Here is a 16,843-nt window from a genome sequence, read left to right on the forward strand (position 1 = left end):
ACAAAGACTGGAGGCCCCCCAGTATGCCTCAACACAGTCTAATGGCACTTTTCCACCACACATGTAGCTCTAGTTTCAGGATACGTGTTTGCAAATGCAAGCCGTGTCTCAGCCTGAATACTTTATTGAGGTAATCAGTGCAGTCCGAGGCTTGTGATGTAATCGGTCGCTATAATTTCTATCCCAGCTGGCTACTATAGGCTATTTAACTGCTAGCTGCCCTACATGTCTCCTCTCGTGTCATGTACAGTATGTTTAAAGTAACATCCTCAACAACCAACACATCTGGGTGAGCTTAGAGAATATACTGTTTTTTCGGATCTGTGATGCAAATCAAATGAAAGACAGCCAGAGAAGGCTTGCACGCGGCGAGACAAAATACACTCGAAAAGTCCTGGAGAGTTTGGGAGAATATACAACAGAATGAAGCCGGGAGTCTCTGGCCAATCAGTGGCCGGCAGTCTGCCGACTTCACCTTTTAGCATCGGCTCAGCTCGCTTGGAACCTCGAGCGAGGCGATACCAAAAAATCACCCGCTACCAGGTCCCAGGTACCATGTTTTTGCGGTGGAAACGCCAAAAATGCGCGTTGAGTCGAGTTGAGCTGATACCACGCAGTGTAAAAGCGCCATAACAGTGTCTGAAAACAACCCAAGGGAACAGTGGAATAGACGGTCTGACAATCACAGGTTCTTTGCGCAATGATTGAACAAGTGTGGTGCAGGACTTTAAATGATCTCTCTCAAGCTTTAGGGGCACTTTACACGGTGAAACCGTGACAGTTTCCAGTTTTTGGTTTAAAAAAAAACCCCGTTCAGACACAATTTATCTGTCATCTTCACCCGTACACATGTTTTCAGAGGAAACGGGCCGAAATCGCTGTAGTAGCAGTGTAGCAGCCATGCCAAGCCAATAGTCAGCGGTGACACAGCCCAGTAGATAGCTCTTCCGGTACAATTTGATGCATAAAACCTTACTGTAACCGAAAATTAATGCCACTAACGTTCATAAAGCGGTTGGTGTAAGCTTGGGGTTACAAGTATTGTAAAAGACAAGCTTTCTGTCCTCTTATTTCACCGCATTGAACTCGTAAAAACAGAAGACATGCTGATAGTGAAGGGGCTTCGTGAGCGGATACCTTCCTGTTAGGGGTACTTCAAAATAAAAGTCAACTCACGTGTGTCCAGTGAAATGCTATTAATGTTTAGCCAGTGAAATGCTTTTACTGTGAAGCCGTAGCCTTAATGCTCCTTTTGTTGAACAGTAGCCTAACTTAACCGCTGCACGCTGATAGTGTTTTTAATGTAGAGAGAGCCGTGTCCCTGGCATATAGAAGTGACACACGTTTATTTAGCTAGAAAAACAGGCAGAGCACAAATCTTTCCCCAGCCAAAGTGGCGGGTGGTCTCAATAACTTACTGCGGTAATCGCTTGGACTAAATTGGCGAGTGTTAGCCTATATTTTAGCCCTGCACGTCACTCTCCGCTGATCACAGTGATGGTGCCGTGGAGACACCGTTCATGTTGTCTTCTAACTTTATAACTCGCTTGAGTTGTGGGTATTTTGACAGCAAATGTTATAGACTACGCATGTGTGAGGGTGGAGCCGTGACGTCAGTGTTATCAGGGGAAATGGTTTCGGTGTTTACAGGAAACCAAAACCGTTAAGTTTTCCAAAAAATCCTCCCTGGGAGGTGATCTCAAAAACCTGCGGTTTCATGCCTGCGTTTGCTGTTTTCCTGTAAATGATATAGTGCAACCGCGGGAATTTTTCCGCGTTTGCACCGTTTCGTGTTGTCGTGTTAAAGTGCCCCTTAGTTAAAGCGACCTTTGTCAATTTTAATGCAAATGACTTGAGTGCAACACAATGGATGTGATTGAGGAGGAGACTGAAAGTGTGGCTGTTAATTCCAATTGGTACGTTTCATTGCATTGAAACAAAGACATCCCAAATACACAGTGTTCTTGGATAAGGGATTGTTGAGGAGTGGGTGATAAAGGAGTGATCAAGTCACATCCATTTCAGGAGCAGCATCTCTCCAAATAACGTTTGATTCATATCCATGAATTCAGCTTTCAAATTTCAGTATTTGGATAGAGTTCAGGGTTCAACATAACTTTTTTTTCCTACTGGCCCGCCGGGCCAGTGGATCCGAGTTTTACTGGCCCCTTGTATATTTTCACTGACCCTGCACACACTTTTTTTTCTTCATAATTTAGTGTCAATAATTGTAATACCTGTATTAGAAAAATAAAGAAAGATAACCAGATCTAAAGGGAATATCTATACTGTAACAGTATAGATATTCCCTTTAGATTTGGTTATTTTTCTTTTAGTTAATTATATGAAATGTTGATATTGCTCATACACATAATATAAAACCAGGCAAACATATTGAATTTGAAGCCTACAACTGAAAGTATGTTGAAAGAGTGGGCCAGTATTTTAAAGTCCAGTAGTTTGATGATTGTTTTTATTCTTGAATTTGGGCAGTTTAATGAATAGTTCACCTGCAGAAGTCATGTTCAAACATAAAAAAAAAATAAGAGATGAAGGTCTGATCATTCTTTGTGGTGTGGTAGGCTGTTTTTATTACTTTCTCTATATGCATTAGGGATGTGAATGTGTCGACCGAATGACCGGTTTTCCACTTGCGCTCAAGTTGACTTTAAAAATAGAATAGAAATCCGAAAATCAGTGGGTTATGCCGTTTTTTTAATGGGAGATTTCACCGTGTACGAGTTCACGTCTGGTCGTGAGCGCGCTGCAGGAGTGTCACTTCTCCATGAAGTGTCAGCTTCACATAAGAGTCCGGTGTGGGACCATTTTTTCAAACTATTGATAAAAAACAATGCAGTGCAAAATATGCAGCATAAGTTAAACGCTCGTCTAAGACTATGACGTTAAATCACCTTAGAAACACACAATGCCTTCGTCCGAGCATAGCAGCGTTTCACAGTGTGATCTCGCCAGCGAGTGAGCCGCTGCGCAGATAAACTGTGGTTTGTGGCCAAAATAATAACCGGGGATATTCTCCCCGTTAGCGATTTCAATGGGAAAGACTTCCGCGATCTGATTGAATGTCTCGAGCCTGAAAACACAGTGCCAAACTGCGCGACTATAGGAACTGTACAGTGAGCGGAGTCCCTCCGTTCGTTTCTGTCTACAACCGACACAATCACCGGAGACGCATTCACAGCCTCTCATTTGTATTACCATTGGGGCTTGGATGCAAATACTGCAACATTACGGCGGCAGATAAAGGAAAAGCGCAGTTATCATTTTCTGCACCTCAACCGCTGCTGTGGGAAGACAGAAAGGGGGCAAAGCAAGTCGATTGATTTGTCGACTCGCAGGCGGACGGTAGGCAGCTCTGCCAACGGAGCGAGAGTGCACCCGCTTGTTGCTCCGCCTGTCAAAACGCCCACGCATCGGTTGTCCACTGGCCTTTCATTAAAAAAATATATTTTATATTAGGTTTATTATATTGAGTCTTAAATAAACACTGCTTTCATTCCGACTCTCAACGCGCATTTCAATGAACCATGATGTAGTCTACAAAAAGATACTGAACTGTGATTGGCCAGTCACTGGCCCGGGCGGGCCAGTGACAGGCCAATCAACTTGCCCTGCATATGATTTTACTGGCCCCGGGCCATCGGGCTATACGTTATGTCGAACCCTGGAGTTGCCTGTGACAAATAAGGTGAGATGAATGTGTGATGCTACAGCTGCTATTCCAATGTGACAGATAATTATCAGTCACTGTGGGGGATCCAAGGCGTTCCCAGGCCAGTGTGGAGATACTAATCCAGGGTCTTCCTCCTCCCAGCTGGATGTGCCTGGAACACTTCCCTAGGGAGGCGCCCAGGGGGCAACCTAACCAGATGCCCCAACTACCTCAACTAGCGTCTTTCTACGCAAAGGTGCAGCGCTTTTGCTCCACGTTCCTCATGAATGACTGAGCTTCTCACCCTATCTCCAAGGGAGACGCAAGCCACCCTCCTGAGAAAACCCATTTTGGCCGCTTGTACCCATGCTCTTTGGGTCATGGCCCTGCCTTCATGACCATAGGTGAGGGTAGGAACGAAGATTGACCGGTACATTGAGCGCTTTGCCTCAAGCTCAGCTCTCTTTTCAGTTATTCTCCTTTAGGTAAATATGAGGAGTATTGGATTGGACTGTGATCAGGATAGAAGCCAAAAAAGTCTTACATGATTTTGGTATACCTAGTAGCAACAATCAACGTCCCCCCCCCCCCCCAGATGAAATCATATATGAACAGAGATGTGAAACATATTCATAAACAAGACAATGTCAGTTTTGTGCTTTAGTCTATCTCAAACACATCTCGGCCGAATCTGGGCTCCAAAGAAAATAGGCCTCTGATATAACGTAGGCTTTAAGACAGCTGTTTCACAACCCCCACATACACCCCCCTCCACCCTCCACCCCCACAGGTTATCCTAATTAACGGGGAGGAAGTGGACTGAGCGAGGGTGTTAGGTTGAGACGGGGGCAGCACCTGGCTGTGCGTTCACACCTCCGCTCACTTCTGCCTCAAAGCACACCACAGCTGGAGCTCGGCGTACTGCACATATATGCTCTCTCTCTCTCTCTCTCTCTCTCTCTCTCTCTTGCTCTCTCAGCTCCCCTTCTCATAATCAGACATGGTTGCCTGCACTATATAACTGATGCTACCGTCCTTTTGGATTACTGAAACCTTGATAACATCAAAGAATAATATATACTACAACTTATTGGTTGTAGTTTTAGCTATCATTCCTTTCATCTAAGACAACATTATTGCGCTCTGCAAATGAGTTGCTGAGATCTACATGGGAACATGGCAACATTACTTGCAAGTACATGGCTGGGCAAGAAGCAGGAGCAATCAGAAAAGGTTGTAAACAAGCCATCAGTTAAACCAGATGATCTAAACCAAGTTCTAATAACCAGATACAAATGGCAAACTTCATCTTTCCCACTATATGCAGTTTTGAACTTGTTTACTTGATCTCACCTCAAGGCCCATGTGTTGGTTGTTCATATCAAATGGTCAAGTGTTGTGTACATACAATTGATCAAATTTCCGATTTTGTCAAAACATCTTGACGTCCATATTTTTGAGTATTTGTCTCAAAGACTGAGTTGAGATAACAGTTCTTTCCTACACTTCCCAGAATGCTTTTAGACAGCCCCCAGACAACTGGACAAGCTCTCTGACGAAATGATGAAATGATATGGGCAGCATTCCGTTAGTATTTAGAAGTAAAGCATCTTGCTTTAGGTGAAATTGTATGTAGCGGTTGTCTTTGAGTTTCCAAAATTAGGATTGATATCTGTCAGTTTATAGCTAGCTAAAACACTCAAAAGAGAAATGGTACCTATAAACTGTAATAGCCCAAGTTATTGTTTTATTTGTAAGAATTTACAAAGATTGCTCCCAAAATCATTATGGGAAATATATATTATGAATGTAACAACATGATGCACCTTCCACCCAAAGCCAACGTTTTACCAACTCTATCAGCTGTCACCATGTAACCAACTACAACGCCAACCATACTTCTAGCTAATCACAGAAGCATTGATTATGGATTACGGTGCTTGTTTCTCACCTGTTTCAATGCAACATTATACCCCCGACTCTAATTAAATCCAAGCCATTACAGTAAACCAGATCTCTGGCATTTTAGGAATATGATCTCCCGCCGTTAACCTTTATTACATCACTTTCACCCAGTCCAGCGTTAGCATCAGCCCGTGTGCTTCTTTGTGAGTGTGTGCATAATGGGGCGGCAGTGGCGAAGTGGGTAGGTAGGAGGCCTCTGGAGTGCAGGGTCGGAGGTTCGATCCCCGAAGTGTCCCTGGGCAAGACACTGAACCCCACATTGCTCCCGATGGTTCAGAGGGCGCCTTGCATGGCAGCTACTGCCTTCGGTGTATGAGTGTGTGTATGAATGGGTGAATGTGGTAAGAAATGTAAAGCGCTTTGGGGCTGAGAAAATCGGCTAAGAAGTGCTATATAAGTCAAATCCATTTACCATTTCCATCCATTTACCATAGCAAAGTGAGTTTCCATCATAGGAGCTGAAAGTCAGCTGCATTTTTCTATACATAACCATTCTACATTTGACATTTGAATGCTTCTGTGTGCATGTACTGTACATGTCAACACACACTCTCCTTTCCTTTGCCTCTTGCCTGTGGCCCGCTGATCTCTATCGAACGCCAGGCTAACTGCTAACGACAGGGGGAAAGTCAAATGAAGACAGATGGCGGTACGGGAGTTGACCCTTGACCTCGTTGATTAGATATAACGGCTGTAATTGGCCGGCTGTGTTTTCCATCAACAGGCATTACGGGGCCACTTTGCCCAGCCCACAGCGCACATTAGCGGCCTGAGCTGTTTCCTGGAACCAGCAGAGCGCCTTTTGCTAGCTCCCTCCCTCCATCCCTCATGTCTCCTCGTCTGCTCGTCTTTTTTTACTATCAGCCTCGTTCCGTATCAGCGAGAGCTCACTCAACAGCCCAGTTTAAAACATGTCGTGGATCAAGAGAGAGAATTGGATCATAACCAAGGCTTCTGTCACTCCACAATCCTCCAATGAGTGCGTTGGCTCAGAAATGTTACGGTCTAGCCATGCTGTTATCGCTCATTTTGGCATCTTATCAGACTTTCCCTTTTCCAGAGCACCTGCATTCATTTCGCGGAGACCTCCGCTTGCACTCTTCGTACGACACGGCCTTGGATGAGATCTACTTTTTAAAAATGTTTATAATAGATAATTTTTTGGCGTATTTGAATTTTATTAGACAGTTTGGAGAGAAGGATCAAATGGGGGTAAAGAGGGGAATGACATGCAGAGAACATCCCAGGCCGGATTCAATCACGGGTCTGCTGCGACAATGACTGAGCCTCAATGGGAGGGGGGGGGGGGGGGGGTATCAGTATCAGTTATTGATATTGATTTAAAAATAAAACATCTGTGTTGTTTCATACAAATTGGATGTAAACTATTCAGATGTTTGATGCAATGGGGCATGGGGTTATATCGGTGTGGGTATGTTGTTGCGACAGGTGCAAAATTAAAAAAACGCTTTATCAAGCATAAGACTATGGCACATACTGATTTATAAAACTGTGAGATGAGGTTTTACCATTCTGGAAAAAGTTGGATCAGGATCCGGGCTGGCAAAAGCAAACTTGATTGGGGGACACATTTGAGATCCACCTTGTGTGTGCAGTTCTTGAAAACTCTTGACATTTCCCAATTCTAAACACTTCCAATGGTGGAGTGTTCTCAACAGATATTTCCCAGGAAAAGTCCTTTTGGTTTGAGAGTGATGCAGATTTATGTTTTTTTGCGGTTCGTTCCGACTCTGGGAAAGTATAGTGCAAGGAACAGCATAGCACATGAGAGCTGAGCACTAAAGAAGCTGCCAAAGAAAGCAACAATGTAAAGTGCTTGGACTTCTCACATACTAAAACAATAGCTACGGTAAATGTAGGCTGGCTCCGGCCAAAAAAAAACAGATGCACCTTTGTCGAGATGGGAAAGGGTATACAGTATGTGGGAAAATATCAATAAACCTTGTGATATATTGGGCATCAGTATAATGTACAAACATCATATTTTTCCTTTCCTTTTGTCTTCACAAAGTACCATGAAAGTGGATCAGATTGATGATCCCATTATTGATGTGCAGTCTGGATGTTCCACGGCAAGGAGGGGGGGATGTAGCCCGTAGCGGCTCCATATTGAGGAAACCCTGGCTGGCTCTTATGCTTGGGGATTGGAGGGCCCCGGTGACCATGGGAAACGACCTGCGCTCTCAGCTCTCTTGCTACACTCGGGCACTACAAATGAGCAAGCTCGCAGGGACGCATTGTCCTGCAGTAGGGGCCAGTGGCTCCGGTAGTTTCGGCGGGACTATAGGCATGGGGCCGGTATGATTTTCTGACGATGTGATAACCTTAAAGGGACAGTTCAGTATTGTGTAAGTGGTGGTTGTTTGAGGAACTAATGCATAGTTAGTGTGTTACCTTATGGAGATGGTAGTCAGTGCAGTCACTATAAGGAGTTTGGGGGGAGATGTCGCTGTAGCAGAAGTCAGCCTTGTCCTGCTGCAGAGGGGACCAGAAGAGTACATTTTCTCCCTACACACTGTATATAAATGCTAACCTCAAACCTTGATATCCATTCAATTGTACGCTAAACTGATATTTTTTCCGCAGCTTTAGTTTGCAGCCAGACAGTTGTTTTTTTAAGTATCACTCCGCCAATCAACTGTTCGACTGCAGATTATTCAAGAGACACAATACCTAATACCTTAGAAAGGTAGAATGGAAAATAATGGCGGTTTTGAAACCTTGATTTTTTTTTTCATATGCCTATGGCGGGACTTAATAGCGTGTTCACATCCCATTGACTGAAAGGCCTGCTTTCACACCAAACATGGTTCTGCTTCCGGCTCTAGTTCCATTCTAAAGTCTGTGAACTTTGGTTCTTGTGAACAAGCCTGCGTTCATACCAGTCTATACGTGGAACCAGACTTTAACCTCTCTACTTCATGGAGCTTCATTTTGGTTAATACCCAAATCATCACCACAAAACATTGAGTTTCCTCTGCAGAACACTGCATGTTTCTGCCTGTGTGTCCTTCGTTCTTGTTCTTCTCGTCTACACAGCTTATACCTCGTTTCCACCGAGTAGAGCAGGTCGGGTCGGGTCGGAGCGGCTCAGAGCGGGACATCTCACTTTTAAGAATCTCGGTGGTGTTTCCACCGCCGACCCTACCCTTACTGGTAGGGCGGGGTTTAGGCTGGACTGCGATAGCCGGCGTCAAACTATCGGGCTGTGGTCAAGCCAGCGGTCTCTCGTTTTTGCTTGGCCAAACTGGCCGCTTCTTTATTTATTTCCCCGTGTTGTGAGCGTATTACGCCGGAAAATGCACAGAGGCAGCTCGGTGCAAACCGACAGAGACAGTGAGCGCTGGCTGTGGCAGCTACGTGACATTGTAACAGTGGTAGGCTACACAGTGTAGGCTATCCCACTGATTCATTTAATGAAGAGGTAAAACACCACACAATAAACTGTGCTGCGCTCACATTTATCGCCAAAACACAAGACTCTCTTCACTCTTGCCGAGGTGACTACACACGGTGGAAATGATTCGTTCGACCAATAAACGCACGGCAGTGTGTAGCTCCGCCTTTTCGGCACCCTTTCGGGCGGCTGGTACCCCAACGGAGGATTACATATATCCATACCCTACCCAACTTTTTGCAAATGGAAAGCCAAAATAACCGGACCGAACCGCTCCGTCCCGACCCGCTCTACTCGGTGGAAACGAGGCACAAGACACCCCTCTTGATTACGTCATGGTTCTCAAGAAAAAAATAACTATTTATTTGATTCCAGCTGAGAACCAACTTTTGAGGTTCATAACCAATAGATTTTCGGTTTGAACCCGCTTGGCTGGTTTAAAAGTAGGTTGTTGAACACAGGAACCGGCACAGAGCCTTGCCGGTATGAAAGCTCTAGGAGACCTCCACCCTTTATATCTCCTATAGCTTCCCATTGCTCTGACCGGGGATTCAAAGTCCTCAGGGGAGACGTCTTCTCAAAGTGAATATTCTCCTATGAAATCTGATCCGGTATTTATGAACACTGCCCTCTCTGTAGACTTTTCCATCAGTCCATACTGCCGGCCCGTTATGGAAAAATGTGAACTTTTATCCCCGCGCTGTCAAATGAAGAGTACGTATGTGGGAGGAGCTGTGTATCAGTCAAGCCTGCTTTTACTGAAAGTGTGTGTGTGTGTGTGTGTGTGTGTGTGTGTGTGTGTGTGTGTGTGTGTGTGTGTGTGTGTGTGTGTGTGTGTGTGTGTGTGTGTGTGTGTGTGTGTGTGTGTGTGTGTGTGTGTGTGTGTGTGTGTGTGTGTGTGTGTGTGTGCAGAACAGTGCCAGAGTTGTCTCTTTGTTTATAGAGAGACTTAGCTAAACGGTAACCGGCTGTTGATGGAGAGTATTGTGCACTTGTTTTCCATGCTGAGAGTTAATAGTTATGATGAGATGAATGGCCGTGAATCAAAGAGACTTTTGCTGTGTTGGTGGAGGTTAAACGGCAGATAAACTCCATGACATTTGGGAGATTTGTGATGCAAAATAAATCCATCTAAGCAGCAATATGAAATGTTTAACAGTCAACATTTCTTGTTGTGTGCTAGTTCATTTTGGAGGAGAGGTACTTAAGGTAATTTTTTTTACATACAGTATAGGTCCAGTCTCAGTGGCTTGTTAACAAGGAACCTTTTTTACAGTGTATACGATGGTCTGGAGGGATGAGTGATGTGTGCCGGTTGCCACAGAGCTGGCAGAGGCCTGCGAAAGCGCCCTTGTGTTTACTTTAGCATTTGTCACTTACAGGCTAATTGATTGGTTTTCATCAGTGTTGGCCATTGCGCTGAATAGCGTGCCTCTTCTCCTCCCTCTCATTATGTGTTTTAACACCAATAGCCTCTGCCGTCCCCATTCACATTCACAAACACATTGTGTGTCTCAACTCAAGTCTTTTTTTTTTAGCAAGAGCGGCTAATTAGGTTTGAAGCCTGCAGAGGAAGATGGCACTTTGAACACTGTAGTGACTGTTATAAAACACAGGCTTTTTGGCTGTGTAGTGTGTGCATCTCTCTTGCCAGATATTTTACGTGTTGTGCTCTTTGTATTGATGTGTAGAACAAGCCAAACATCGACATGATGACATGTAACTACAGTTTAATAGGAGGAGATTTTTCACTGAAAGCTGGGCTTGAAGGTGGAGGAGTAGACTTCTAAACGTATTTTTCTTTTGTCATATACTAAAACCTAAAGGGTGTGTCAAGGCCAAAATAGTTAATAAGGTTTAAGCCCCACCAGTCACTTTTTCATATGTGCATATCAATGCACCACCGAATACCTTAGAGCAGTGCTCGAAAATTCTTCCAAACGCTCCTGTTATAGTGTCCGGTTGTGATGTGTGCGCGTGGACTTAAAGGCCCAGACTGCACAGTAAAAGATAACGGTTACCAAAATACCAGTGTCCCTGTGCCGTGGACATGGCCTGAAACATATCGTGAAAGATTGGAGACAGAATTGTACTCGCAGCTCCTCCCTTGCTATGCGCCACAGTGACGAACACTTGACCTGCTTTACAGCCAGAGAGAGAGAGAGAGAGGGAGGGAGGGAGAGAGAGGGAGAGGGAGAGGGAGGGAGGGAGAGAGAGAGAGAGAGAGAGGGAGAGGGAGGGAGAGGGAGAGAGAGAGAGGGCATCTCATGGAAAAGGATGGGGTGGCAATGGAGACAGCGCAGGTGGGAGGGCAAATGGGAGAAGAAGTGGCAGACAATTACTAGGCCATTGTCTGCCTGGCGTCTGCAACCCCGTCATCATTTAGCCTCTTTCCTCACTGGCTATAGCTATAGCAGACACACTCACTCACGCACTCACCCACGCACGCACGCCAAACACACACACACACACACACACACACACATGTTCTGGCTTTATATATAGATACAGTAGTGACCTCATGCCAGCATCTCCAAGCTGCTTCCTTGACAATCGTCGGCGGATGACGTCTGGCGCTCCTGGGTGGAAATGTCACTCACAGGCAGAAATTCCCTGCTGCTTGGTATTGACCCTGCGTTCTGAATCGCATACTCTTTCTTTTTTCTATTCTTCATACTACATCTGACGATAAAAATAATCTAGTTATGATGCAGTAGGCATACAGTTCGGGACATACTTTTACTTATTTATTTCATCATAACATTGGGCCTTGATCTTGCCTCTTGCTTTTATATCCGTCGCATCCCCGTTTGTTTTCATATGGAGGCTCCGTTGATGTGACGTCACTTCAGGTTCGCACTGGATTAAGGGTCAGAATCGCCCAAATAGGATGCTGTTTCCAACACTAAAAATCTCGGCCGGATGTAGTAGACTCGTAAATCTAGCAACAAGACATCGGGACATCCTAAATCTTTTTTTTCTACCATACTAAATAGTACAAAGTATGCCATTCGGAACGCAGGGTGACTTTAAATCTTTCGCTGCAAATGGTTAAGTTATTTTAGTGTGTGTTGGATGTGCAGACAGAGACTTGCATGAAGACTTGATGTCATAACACACGCACACACACTCTGTCTGACTCCTATGTGAGAGATTCAAAAGTGACAGATAAAAGGATGCATCAAAGTGAGTAGCGCTGACCTCACTTTACTCACTGTGGCTGCACTCTTAGCCTGGGTGATCTAATTGGATATTATTATTATATATTATATTTTCACTGTTCTGCCCTGTCATCTAGATCAGTTTATTTGCATAGCCCAATAGACATCTGGACATCATCTAACCTCATGAATAAGCACACACGCTGGTTGTTTTGGGACACGAGTGGAAATGGTGGCTGTGTGTTCATTGGCACTGCAGGCGAATAGGGTAACATCTTTCACTTATAGATATAATCAAACATTGTCATTTGGATTAATTACATAAAAAGAAATTGATTAAATAATAATTTTTTGTATCACAAATTCTTTCAGAAATAAATGTGCAAATTTGGCAACCTAACTAATAATGCATACATTTGCATATCTTTAACAGGACAAGAATCTAGATGTTGGATAAAGCCAGGGTTAAAATCTCTATGTATTTTTATAACATAGAGTCCAAAAATGTGACAAAACTGGACACAGCCTTTATTCATTTTAGAAATCAGAAAATACTTCGTACAGGTCATAAAATTGCAAAAAAGCATGTTTTTATAAATCAGACAATTAACAACATTAAAAAAAAATCCTTCTGTAATAACCTTCAGAATAGTGTTCAGAATTATTATGGAATGTCTAGTTGATGTAAGTGCTTTGAGACGTTTGGTTCAGAGTATTGAAAGAACTAATGTTGAGATAATGGCCGTTAAAGATTGTTGTAAAGGAGAAATAAACAGACACCAACAGACAAAGGTTCAGCCAAATAAACACCTCGATGTGTACATTTTGGACAGAACATTAAGAAAAAAAAGCTAACTATTATAATGATTTGAATTGTGGTGAAACCTGGTACAATGAATGTTGTGAATGTAGTGAATGTTGGAAACTGGAACATTTGAGTGTTTTACAGAATTTTTGTCTGGACTCTGGACAGAGCTTGAAACTTTCCCTGACAAAACCGGGATGTCTGGTCTCGCTAGGTGTTAGCAATAGCATAGCCTATACCTAGAGTTAGGCCTACTTATTTTCTTTATATGTCCATGCTTATAGAGCACAGAATACAACATAAAGCTTTCATGTGGAATCGTGTTAATGGCTAATGTAAGTCCAATATTCACTCTCCTTGTAAACCTGTTACCAAAATAGCTGAGTCATTATGTTAGCTTGCGCGCTGCTATTATTGGCGGTATGTCATTTGGTGCAGGGCACAGTGGCTAACTAAACATGATTTAAAGCTTTAGTTTTGAAATATTATTTTCCTTTTTATTTTATTGTGAGTTTGTTGTCGACCTGGCATCTTAGAACCATGTTATGTCTGCAGCTAATGTATCAGGAAACAGTTATTAGTATGGATCAACATTAGCTTTCATTTGGACTTTTACATCTTGCAAGCAGATAAACGTGAGTATAGCCTAATATTCACTTTCCCTTTTCCTGTTTTGGTACCCACCATTTTCCCAGAAAAAAATGTGGGGTTCAATATGTTGTTAGCTCGCTAAGCTATCTTCCTCTGTTGGTTGTGTCCTGGCAGGTAGTGCAAAGTTTGTTTATTAGAATTTGTTTGCTAAAACATCCTGAAACACATCTGGAAATGCAATACTGGAATGCTTGGTTTTGGCAACTGGAGGCTGTTGAACCTCCAAATAGGCTCACACACACACACACACACACACACACACACACACACACACACACACACACACACACACACACACACACACACACACACACACACACACACACACACACACACACAGCTACAGATGTAAGTCTTTTGCAAAGCATATATTTTGAAACAGCATGAAAAACACAATGCAATACTATTTAATTATGACTCCGCTCCATGAATTGTCCTAGTTAGCTGAGCCCAAGAAGAAGAACATCTTAATGGAATATAGCCACCGTTAATATCATACCTGTAAATCTCTGACTTATCTGTTAGTATATATATGGTATTTGTTCTACTTTTCGCTATGCTTCGGACTCTTCCATGTAAATGTAAGATACTTAACGGTTTTCACTTGCTATCTTTGCTATTTCCTAGAGTATGATTTTCTTATTTATCTTCTGGGCTTAACAACCTCAACAGAGTTTAGTCGCCTTAACAATTGATGGTGATTGGAAAGTGAACGTGCTTGTAGAAATGACGCATAGATCTTAAGCTTAGTTAATAATGTAGTGCAGCTGCAAAGGAGAAATGCATGGATTTAGCATGTTTACATCACTAGTCTTGCTGATTTTCCCATACCTCCCTACTATTTTATTTAGTATGCCAGAAAAAGATTTAGCATGTCCCAATACATGCAGATCAATTGTAGTATGCTGAAAATACATAAATGCCCCCTCAACTTCAATAGCATTTTGGAGTATTCGTCTTTATTCTCGACATTTCTCGACATAATGAAAAGAACATCTTGATTATCTGATTGTTTTTCTCTCTCTCACGTGGCCCTAAAACTCTTCTGTACTTTAGTATGGAGTGTAGTGAAAAGAAAAAGTATGTCATTTGGAACGCAGGGATGATTCTGCCCTCATCAAAGTGCAGAGGTTTAACAACATTTACTGGAAACTAATCTGGGGCCTGTTTCAGGTAGCTGGTTTTGAGGCAACCCAGAGTTTGTTCGCTCTGAGTTGGTGGAAACTCTGGGTTTTCCGTTTCAGGTAGCAGGTTCAGTGCAACCGAGAGTCAGTTACTGCGGCAACATACGCCGTGGGTCTAACCTGCTCGGGAGGTGGTTAGACCTACCCTGAGTTTGTTTTCACTTTACGCTGCAGCTCCGACTGAAGAAAGAGTGTCACTGTCACACGCGTCCCTGTACAGTTTGAAGCAAAATCACTCTATAGAAATCTCCATCGGGATGTTTTTATCATTTCCTGATGATTTTACGTTTGACCGATCATTTATCTGATCAGTAGCCTTGTTCTCAGCCCTCGGTCCGTTCATATAGGCGGCCACCTTACACATCGTGACATGCTCTACATTCAGATTAATAAACCTATTTGTAGCCTATTGTATGTTTTTTAACGTCTGTGCCACTGAACAGATTTATGTCAGGTGGATTCATGTAACGCTGCGGCTGCACGCGATCGTTGTAGTTCACTTGTGCGATCCTAAAGTCACAGACAAGCCTCGTTAAATAGCCTAATATGAATATAAAAATTATATAATAATTTAAACTGTGATCACTTGAGGAAAATGGATTTGGTAATAAATCAATCAGGCTCTTCAATGGAAACTGTCACCTAATGTGTCTTGACGTTAATGTATTTCACTCCCCATTTAAAAGAAGCGACAGTCTGTTCTGTTTACTGCACAGTAGGCTTTAGGCACTGTCAGCAATGCTGTGCCGCGTCAGCTTTATTACTTTACAGCTGATATGCGTAACTTTTTAAAATAGACAATGGCTTCTCATACGGAAGCGAAATGATTATCTTGACAAAAAATGTTTGCTCTGTTTTTTTTCTGAATTGCCGAGGAGATTAGATCAGAGTTATGAGACAATATCCCGTTAATTCTTCTCCATAGGCTACCATAAGCTCATTCGTTAATATTTCTAACTCTAGTGGGAGGAGCGGAGATTTCTTTTTTTCTTTTTTGAGAAGTGGAGAAGTGGGAGGATCAATCATTTGTTTCTTCTGTTTCCATGGTGAATCATGTTATCAGCGATCCATTGACGATGGCTTTTATGCACACGCTCCACCCAGAGTGAACACGCTCAGAGTTGATTGACCCAACGCTGATCCACTGTTCTGAAACCGAAAACCCAGAGTTGCTTATCAACCCTGCGCTCTGAGTTTACCAACTCAGAGCGCAGGGTTAAACCCAGAGTATGTAAAACCAGCTACCTGAAACAGGCCCCTGGTGTCATTTTAAATGAGGCAAGGAATATGTGTGGGCAAAACATATAATGGCTGTAGAGATTTTAACAAAGGGCCTGCATGTCCAGCAAACCATGTGCCATCAAGTTAGACTTGAAATAGACTTTCTGCTCACACATCAGTTCATTATACAATAATACAGACATTTTATGTAAACATAGTTATCTTTCCTACTATGTTACATGGGCTCATCGGCCTAAGGCTACCATGTACATAACACCTCCCTGATTTTTATACATTTCGTCAAATAGCAGCATCCCCTCCAGTCCCCTTACTCCCTCTGCCCCGGTACGCCTGTCCAGTGTGTGTGTGTGTGTGTGTGTGTGTGTGTGTGAGAGAGAGGGACAGGGCCGTCAGTGAAGGCACCTAATTCACTTGATGAGCCGAGGAGCATAGAGGTTTCCCCCGGGCCCATTAGAAAAGGTGTGCGTGTTAGCGGTTAGCAGCGGGAGTCAGTCCGGAGCTGTCGGGGCACACCGCTGTCACATGTCAACAACAGCTCAGGGGCAGGAAGTGGCACCGCACGAGGCACCTCCCCTCCTCCCTACACACACACACACACACACACACACACACACACACACACACACACACACACACACACACACCTCTCACTCTAATCTCCCTGTCACACACACATAGCACGCACGCACTCACAGAAACAGACACACACACAGACACACACACACACACACACACCTGCACACTTTA

The 16,843-nt window shown here is 43.5% G+C and overlaps 1 protein-coding gene across 1 annotated transcript in view; it reads left to right on the forward strand.

Annotated features, from left to right (window-relative positions):
* The window catches only part of scube1 (signal peptide, CUB domain, EGF-like 1), a 118,536-nt gene that overhangs the window by 5,975 nt on the left and 95,718 nt on the right, over nt 1-16,843 (forward strand). The gene's annotated exons all lie outside the window — the stretch shown is intronic.

The sequence above is a fragment of the Ammodytes marinus genome (assembly GCF_949987685.1).
Source record: "Ammodytes marinus genome assembly, chromosome: 22".
NCBI lineage: Eukaryota > Metazoa > Chordata > Actinopteri > Uranoscopiformes > Ammodytidae > Ammodytes > Ammodytes marinus.